Raw genomic sequence first — 8994 nt, 5'->3', positions numbered from 1 at the left:
ACGGGAACAGGCCTCACGCCTTACACACCCTGTCTCAAGACTACCAGGGTTTATATATCCTGTAATACACACCCACAGGACCTGTGCTGATGTCACAGTCATGTGATCAGACATTCTGTGTGCACAGGACCTGTGCTATGTCACAGTCATGTGACCAGTCACCTGAGGGGGAGGTACATGGTCGGCCCAGAACCAACCCTGGACCATTACAGTAATGCCAAGCAAGCTGCTGCATTACAGTACCTACGATAAAAATTACAGACCTCTCCATTCTTTATAGGTGGGAAAACTTGCAAAATTGGCAGGGCATCAAATACTTATTTTCCCCACCGTATGGACGTAGTGGTATGGCTGTATAGGTTCTCCTCAATAAAAATTATACATTTTTTTTATAGAGATCTGATGTGCCAGTCATGAATAATTCTGCATATAAGTCATATGTAATTCATAAGGGCAGTGGGCTAGGGGAGTATCAATGCACTCAAAATAATCAGTCCAACTGTACGGACACTCCCCCAGTGCACTTTCAGACCGATTTGCATAGGACTTCTAGGCTAGATTTTTCAAGACTAGTACATCAGATCTCTATAAAGAAGGTATCATTATTATTGGGGGAGAAGCACCTATTCAGATATACCACTACTTCCATATGTAAAAACTTGTAAACAGGTTCCCTTTCGGAAGTTTACAGTGTAATTCTCGTTACATCTTATTCCCGCAAGCTCTATCTTAGTATCTCAGTGTCCCAAATACATAAAATGGATGTCATCCAGGTTCATATGATAATCAGATAACTTTTCACTGTAATGGTTGAGAAGGTTCAGGCTCAGCCGGTTACACAATCTATTGAGGAATAGGCCGCGCTCCATTGAAAATGTATAGAGAATGTACATAGTCAGCAGCCATATCACTTGTCACCCACTTCTCTCAGGAACTGGGGTGCTAAAAAACCACGATCCTTGAATAAGTAAAGGGGCACAGTATTTTAATTGCCTGGCTTTACACGCACACACCTGAGGATCAAGCGCTCTCTAAGTAAAGAATCCCAGTCTATAGCCTCAGGAGAGGTGGACATTCCTGGGGGCTGGGATGGATTTCACTAGCTTCTTCCCAGTATTTGCAGAAGTTGAGTGTGAGCTGTGTCTGGGGGAGGTGAATTTTGCTTCGTTCTTGCTGGTATCAGTGTCTCCAGAGCTCAGATCATGATGAGCCCCAGCAGAGAGGAGCCGCAGCAGCAGTGCCAGGCGGGCAGGAGGGTGTGAGGTGGGCACAGGTATGTAGCAGCTGGGTGATGCCAGGATATAACAATGCACTAATATGTTCTATATTAAGTCATACAGTGGTGTATGCCTGGACATGTTGTGCCAGCCACAGATGGTAGGAATCCCCTCCTCTGACTGGTGGGCACTACAACGCTCTTCATTCACGCCTGATACAAATAGTTCACATAGTGGCAGCTATCACCCTGTACATTGTGTGCAGAAACCCAAGCAGCAAAGCAGAGCGAGCACAACTCTATCATCAAGACTGTCAAAATTATAAATGCTCAGAGCCAACGCACCGTTGTTTTCTTACCAGAGAAATTAATAAGAGGAGCGGTATGCGCTGTTAGTTCTTAGGATGCATGTGGTCTGTTGTGTGGTCGTCAATGTATCGTTAAGAGTTTAAGCTGGTAAATAAGGAACAGGGACTTGAGAACCAATATCAGGAAAAAGAGTGACAAAAAATGAAATAACGAGTGGGTATGTGCACGTGTTGAGTATTTGGATGCAGAAATTTCTGCACCATTAATGCATCTCTTGGCAGAAAAATGCAGGTGCGTTTTTCCCTCCGTTTTTTCAGTGCATTTAATTGGTGAAAATCACAGGCAAAAAAGAAAAAGAGAATTGACATGCTGCAGATTAAATCGGTACCAAATCTGCAAGTCAAAAATACTCAAGGTGTGCATGACACTTCAGGTTTCTCATTCACTTTGCTGGCATCAGGTTTTGCTTCAGGCTTTGTCACAATTCCGGGCAGAAAAAAAGGTGACAAAACCGCACCAAATCTGCAACGTGTGCACACAGCTTATCCTTCCATCAAAAATATGAGAGGTTCAGTCAGACAATATGGCTGCCAAGCAGGGGATTACATACTAGATTCTGATGGGAAAAGTCCCCTAAAGCACAGTCGATTTAGATCAGCAAGGCTAAGGCTCGGGCGATTGGGGAAGATTAGGTGGGATAGGGTGGAGGTCCTGTTCTGATGTATACAGGGTACAGAAGTTGCAGTCTGGTGCCTGATGGTCCTGAGGACTGCAGAAATATAATGGTTGGGGTCCCTGGTGCAGATTTTGCTTTGGGCTCTGAATTTGTAAACTTACAAATAAAAAAACAAAACCTCTTGACCCATTTCCTGAATAATGCTGCAATTCCAAAAAGTCTAATCTACTTGACTCATGAGACAATTGAGTATGAATGCCCACCGCCGCCCACTCTGACCCTTTCCTGCATAACTTTATTTGGTTTGGCTGATTACTGCCTTGACTGTGTCTTTAGGGTCAGCCGCAGGTTTTCACTTTCTTCTGTGTTTTGGTGGTGAAGTTGTTATGTTGGGACGCTGTGATTAAATGGAAGACTCCACTTTTCATGAAAAAAAATAGAGAATATAAAGGCAACCCATAAATATTAGACAGCAGTTGTATGACCCTGTTCATTTAGTTGGGTCTGGACAACCATCGGTCTCCAAGAATGGGGACAACTACTTTAGTCTGGAGACACCAGTCTAGAGGAGCTGAGATGACCAAATGAAAAAGTATGAACACTTACCTGTTGGACCCCTGCCCATATCACCTGTCATTTTCCCCCATCCCCTCTTCTGAAGAGGGATGGTATGTGACCGCTGCAGCCAATCAGTGGCCCCAGAGATTGTCTTTCCAGAGCTGGAAGAGACAGACTCTTAGATCTCTTCTGGCTCAGAATGAATGTCACAGCTGAGGTCAATCATATGCCTTGGACAGGCTGCAGTGGTCTCGTGATGTTCCCCACCAAAACAGGACAGGAGGAAAAAGACTGGGGGACATGGGCAGCGGGGGGAGGAATGCAGGGGTCCGGTAGGTATCTGCCTTTTATTTTATGCCTAAACCACTATAAGCTCATTTTTAAAGTCAAAATAAAACAGTGATAAACCCTTTCATGTCAGACAAGACTATAGATATTTCATCGTCATGGTTGGCATGGGTATGTTTAGCTTGGTAAAAAATATGCTTTGGTACATGCATACGAGATTCCTATTGAAAAGAAGACAAGGACTAAAATGAGGTCCTGCAATCCTTCCTTCATTGCAAGTAGGTTATCCATCCTCCTCTCATCTGACAAGAAGAGGAGATGAGGGGTCTAGTAGGACCCTTTAATATGTCTCATAAGGCGACACAAATGGTCAGACCCAGGAGATGCAACGAAAGCTGGCCATACACATTAGAGAGCTGTCCTCTCTCCTGACTCCCCCATTACACGCTCCCCTGAGCGCTGCTCCCTGACGAACAAAAGGATCAGGTGATTGAATACCAAACGTCGGATCCTTATGTCCCCCGACATTACCTGTTAGGGGACAGGCCCCAATACACAGATGGTCCAATGATCCCACTGGGTTTAGATGCCTTTTTTTCTAATGTGTATGGAGAGTTGCAGACATGTCTGAATTTTAGCAGTTCTCCACTGCAAGATCCCTCACATTTCTGTTTAGTAAGAGGTCTCTTTCATTTACCCTTTTTGCTTTTGTGCTGTTTTGGTTATGTGTATGTTGTCTTGCTGTTTTAAATCTACACCAAAATCTCAAGAAGAGAATTTATAGCCCAGGGTTAACCCTCCGAATGCCAGAGTGCTAGAATTCAACCAGTTTGTTGCTAGAGAGCAATGTGAGAGCAATGGGGGAAAGAAGTTTTTGTGTGGACTGATTACGGGGTACACATAAAGGATTTCTCCAGCGTTGCTCGTGTCAGTATTGGGAGGTGAGTAGGTATCATCTAGGACAGATGCACGATACCTGCTGATGGTGCACACATCCTGGCAGACACCTGGCAAAGCAATGGCATCAGCACCGCTCAACTCCCAGTGCAAAAGTCAGCAGTGCTAGAAGAACTCCTTAAACTCATTTTTGGACTAATGTGAGTGTATGAGTGTGGAAAGCTTATTACTGGTGATTTTTGGGGGACTGGTGAGGTCTGCGTTCCATATCTCAGCTTTACTAATGTCTGGTTCAAGCTGAGAGGCTGTTAGTGATAGGTACGAGGAGTTGAACCAGGCTCCGGCACTGATCTATGCGCCATTCTCCCCTCCTCAGATCTCCGGCCACACAGTGCTCGATAGAAATCATTCACATAACCAGGAGGAAGCAAAGAGCCTGATGTTTACTGCTGCAGAGTACCACAAAATCTGTACAATCTAAGATCTGTGTACAATCTAACATCCGTACAGTCAGGTCTGTACAATCTTATCTTGCTCGTTGCTGGCTGCCGCCACAGTTGGGTCTTTCATGATGATTCTCCATTGTGCTCGCTGTGACAGCGTCCAATGAGAAGCTCTACTTTTATAGATATGTAATTAGTATTTTAGGGATTTGCATAAATATAAGTTCCCTTGTTATTTTCAGGTGTGTTCCCTTGTAATACAGAAGTGACCTTCTAGATCTACTCAAATACATATATAAAATATTCTCTGAAATCTCATATCCATCTGACTCTATCTATTCCTCTATCTCTCGTTCTCATATCTATGTATCCTGTATTCACTTTGTAAATGGAAATGGACACATATGATGTTAAAGAGAAGGACAGGGGACATGACCGTGGAGTGAACGATAAGGGGAAGAAGGGTGTAAAGGTGAAGTAGTCTGCAGAACAAAGCCTCCCAGGACAAGTCCGTCACTGTATCTAGAGCCCTCCTGGCCTCCTGTGGGTGAGAGCATTGACGGCAACAAATGGGCGCATACACCGACCCTGATCACATAATGAGATCCTTACAACAATCCTCTTCCAGTGAGCTGTTACAGTACCGCAGGAAGCGGCGGGGTTAACCACACCACACCACTGTAGATGGAGGGTTGTCACAGAGGCTCCCTTCCTCCTCCTTACCAGGACAAAAAAGTGATGTATCACAGGAAGGTGGTAAGATAACTGCTCAGCAAAACACTATGGGCAGAGAACTTCTTTTCTGTCATTTTAATGGTGTGCAGAAAAAATTATGGAATTAATGGCACAATTGGAGTTTATCCCTTAATAGACATGGGCACCTTCGAGGTTACTTTCTTTTTTACATACATGTGTTTATTTTTGGCTAAATGTAACTTTTGCAATTAAGTTTGATGAACATTTTGCACTGTTTCCCTTCTAGGTGCTGCACTGTCTTTGGGAATGGAGAGTCTATAACTTCCTTCTTCTGAGCTCCTCTCAGCACAAAGTTCAGCTCCACTTCCATGTGGTCATAAACCAGCAGACGAGAACGACAAAAGTTATACTATCACGTCTGAACAATCTCACTGAGGGATTCTCAGATGACTCAATCTGCAGCCAGCAACAAATAGGCTACAGAAGGGTGCTAATATAGAAGGTGCATGCAGTGGTATAGGCGCCATGGCCTGGACTCCATGAAGAGATGCCGTGTAGCTAGAATAAGCCTTCACTTCACGCTATGATCGGTGCGATCAGACTTCAGGGACCTCTTCCAGTGTTGAGTTTTAGGCCATGTTCACACCCAGTATTTGGTCAGTATTTTACATCACTATTTGTAAGCCAAGACCAGGAGAGGAACAATCAGAGGAAAAGTATAATAGAAACACGTCACCACTTCTGTATTTATCATCCACTCCTGGCTTACAAATACTGATGTAAAATACTGACCAAATACGGAAAGTGGGAATGCGGCTTTCAGAAGCTGCAGCACTGACATTATGCAGAGAACTGCAGCCAGCACTCCTGTTAGTGAACGCCGCTGCACAGGGAAAACTATAAAGGGGTCACGGTGCTAAAGCAGTGAGGCAGCCCCTTCAGCATTGCTGGTGGTCCCAGAGGCCGCATCCACACCGACTATACAGTGATGGCATATTTTAGCGATATATCATCAATTTATAATATGGAAATACCTCTTAAACTGGCACTATGATATGGCCGCTGTGGCTGGCACTATAATATGGGCACTATGATATGGGGGCTGTGGCCAGCACTATGATATGGGGGCTATGGCCAGCACTATGATATGGGCTCTGTGGCTGGCACTATGATATGGGGGCTATGGCCAGCACTATGATATGGGCTCTGTGGCTGGCACTATGATATGGGGGCTGTGGCACGCACTATGATATGGGGGCTGTGGCCAGCACTATGATATGGGCTCTGTGGCTGGCACTATGATATGGGGGCTGTGGCCAGAACTATGATATGGGCTCTGTGACTGGCACTATGACATGGGGGCTGTGGCCAGCACTATGATATGGGGGCTGTGGCCAGCACTATGATATGGGGGCTGTGGCCAGCACTATGATATGGGGGCTGTGGCTGGCACTATGATATGGGGGCTGTGGCCAGCACTATGATATGGGGGCTGTGGCCAGCACTATGATATGGGCTCTGTGGCTGGCACTATGATATGGGGGATATGGCCAGCACTATGATATGGGCTCTATGGCTGGCACTATGATATGGGCTCTGTGGCTGGCACTATGATATGGGGGCTATGGCCAGCACTATGATATGGTCTCTATGGCTGACACTATGATATGGGCTCTGTGGCTGGCACTATGATATGGGGGCTATGGCCAGCACTATGATATGGGCTCTGTGGCTGGCACTATGATATGGGGGCTATGGCCAGCACTATGATATGGGCTCTGTGGCTGGCACTATGATATGGGGGCTGTGGCCAGCACTATGATATGGGCTCTATGGCTGGCACTATGATATGGGGGCTATGGCCAGCACTATGATATGGGCTCTGTGGCTGGCACTATGATATGGGGGCTGTGGCCAGCACTATGATATGGGGGCTATGGTCAGAACTATGATATGGGCTCTGTGGCTGGCACTATGATATGGGGGCTGTGGCCAGCACTATGATATGGGGGCTGTGGCCAGCACTATGATATAGGGGCTGTGGCTGGCACTATGATATGGGGGCTGTGGCCAGTACTATGATATGGGCTCTGTGGCTGGCACTATGATATGGGGGCTGTGGCCAGCACTATGATATGGGGGCTATGGCCAGCACTATGATATGGGCTCTGTGGCTGGCACTATGATATGGGGGCTGTGGCCAGCACTATGATATGGGGGCTGTGGCTGGCAGTGTGCTATGGGCTCTATGGCTGGCAGTGTGCTATAGGCTCTTTGGATGGCACTATGATATGGGCTCTATGGCTGGCACTATGATATGAGCTCTATGGCTGGCACTATGATATGGGCTCTATGGCTGACAGTGTGCTATGGGCTCTCTGGCTGGCAGTATGCTATGGGCTCTATGGCTGGCACTATGATATGGGCTCTATGGCTGGCACTCTGATATGGGCTCTATGGCTGACAGTGTGCTATGGGCTCTATGGCTGGCAGTGTGCTATAGGCTCTTTGGATGGCACTATGATATAGGCTCTATGGCTGGCACTATGATATGAGCTCTATGGCTGGCACTATGATATGGGCTCTATGGCTGGCAGTGTGCTATGGGCTCTATCGCTGGCAGTGTGCTATGGGCTTTATGGCTGGCAGTGTACCATGGTCTCTATGGCTGGCACTATGATATGGGCTCTGTGGCTGGTAGTGTGCTATGGGCGCTGTGGCTGGCACTATGATATGGGCTCTATGGCTGGCAGTATGATATGGGCTCTGTGGCTGGTAGTGTGCTATAGGCGCTGTGGCCGACACTTTGATATGGGCTCTATGGCTGGCAGTGTGCTATGGGCTCTATGGCTGGCAGTGTACTATGGTCTCTATGGCTGGCACTATGATATGGGCTCTATGGCTGGCAGTGTGCTATGGGCTCTATGGCTGGCAGTGTGCTATGGGCTCTATGGCTGGCAGTGTACTATGGGCTCTATGGCTGGCACTATGATATGGGCTCTGTGGCTGGCACTATGATATGGGCTCTACGGCTGGCAGTGTGCTATGGGCTCTATGGCTGGCAGTGTGCTATGGGCTCTATGGCTGTCAATGTACTATGGGCTCTATGGCTGGCACTATGATATAGGCTCTATGGCTGGCAGTGTGCTATGGGCTCTATGGCTGGCACTATGATATGGGCTCTACGGCTGGCACTATGATATGGGCACTACGGCTGGCAGTGTGCTATGGGCTCTATGGCTGGCAGTGTGCTATGGGCTCTAAGGCTGGCAGTGTACTATGGTCTCTATGGCTGGCACTATGATATGGGCTCTATGGCTGGCAGTGTGCTATGGGCTCTATGGCTGGGAGTGTGCTATGGGCTTGATGGCTGGCAGTGTACTATGGTCTCTGTGGCTGGCACTATGATATAGGCTCTATGGCTGGCACTATGATATGGGCTCTGTAGCTGGCACGATGAAATGGGCTCTATGGCTGGCACTATGATATGGGCTCTATGACTGGCAGTATGCTATGGGCTCTATGGCTGGCAGTATGATATGGGCTCTATGGCTGGCAGTGTGCTATGGGCTCTATGGCTGGCAGTGTACGATGGGCTCTATGGCTGGCACTATGATATGGGCTCTATGGCTGGCACTATGATATGGGCTCTATGGCTGGCAGTGTGCTACGGGCTCTATGGCAGGCACTATGATATGGGCTCTATGGCTGGCAGTGTGCTATGGGCTCTATGGCTGGCAGTGTGCTATGGGCTCTATGGCTGGCAGTGTGCTATGGGCTCTATGGCTGGCAGTGTGCTATGGGCTCTATGGCTGGCAGTGTGCTATGGGCTCTATGGCTGGCACTATGATATAGTCTCTATGGCTGGCACTATGATATGGTCTCTATGGCTGGCACTATGATATGGGGGC

General features: G+C 47.3%; 1 protein-coding gene across 1 annotated transcript in view; it reads left to right on the top strand.

Annotated features, from left to right (window-relative positions):
* Positions 1 to 1122: 1122 nt before the first annotated feature.
* TOR4A (torsin family 4 member A) overlaps positions 1123 to 8994 on the top strand; it is a 45523-nt gene continuing 37651 nt past the window's right edge. Inside the window, exon 1 of the mRNA XM_073640503.1 lies at positions 1123 to 1273. The gene's annotated coding sequence lies outside the window, so the exon portion shown is untranslated. The remainder of the gene's footprint in view (positions 1274 to 8994) is intronic.

Source organism: Phyllobates terribilis, unplaced genomic scaffold (assembly GCF_046119375.1).
Source record: "Phyllobates terribilis strain yellow unplaced genomic scaffold, ASM4611937v1 Scaffold_7__3_contigs__length_470593459, whole genome shotgun sequence".
Lineage (NCBI taxonomy): Eukaryota > Metazoa > Chordata > Amphibia > Anura > Dendrobatidae > Phyllobates > Phyllobates terribilis.
This window is presented reverse-complemented; position numbering and strand designations above follow the sequence as displayed.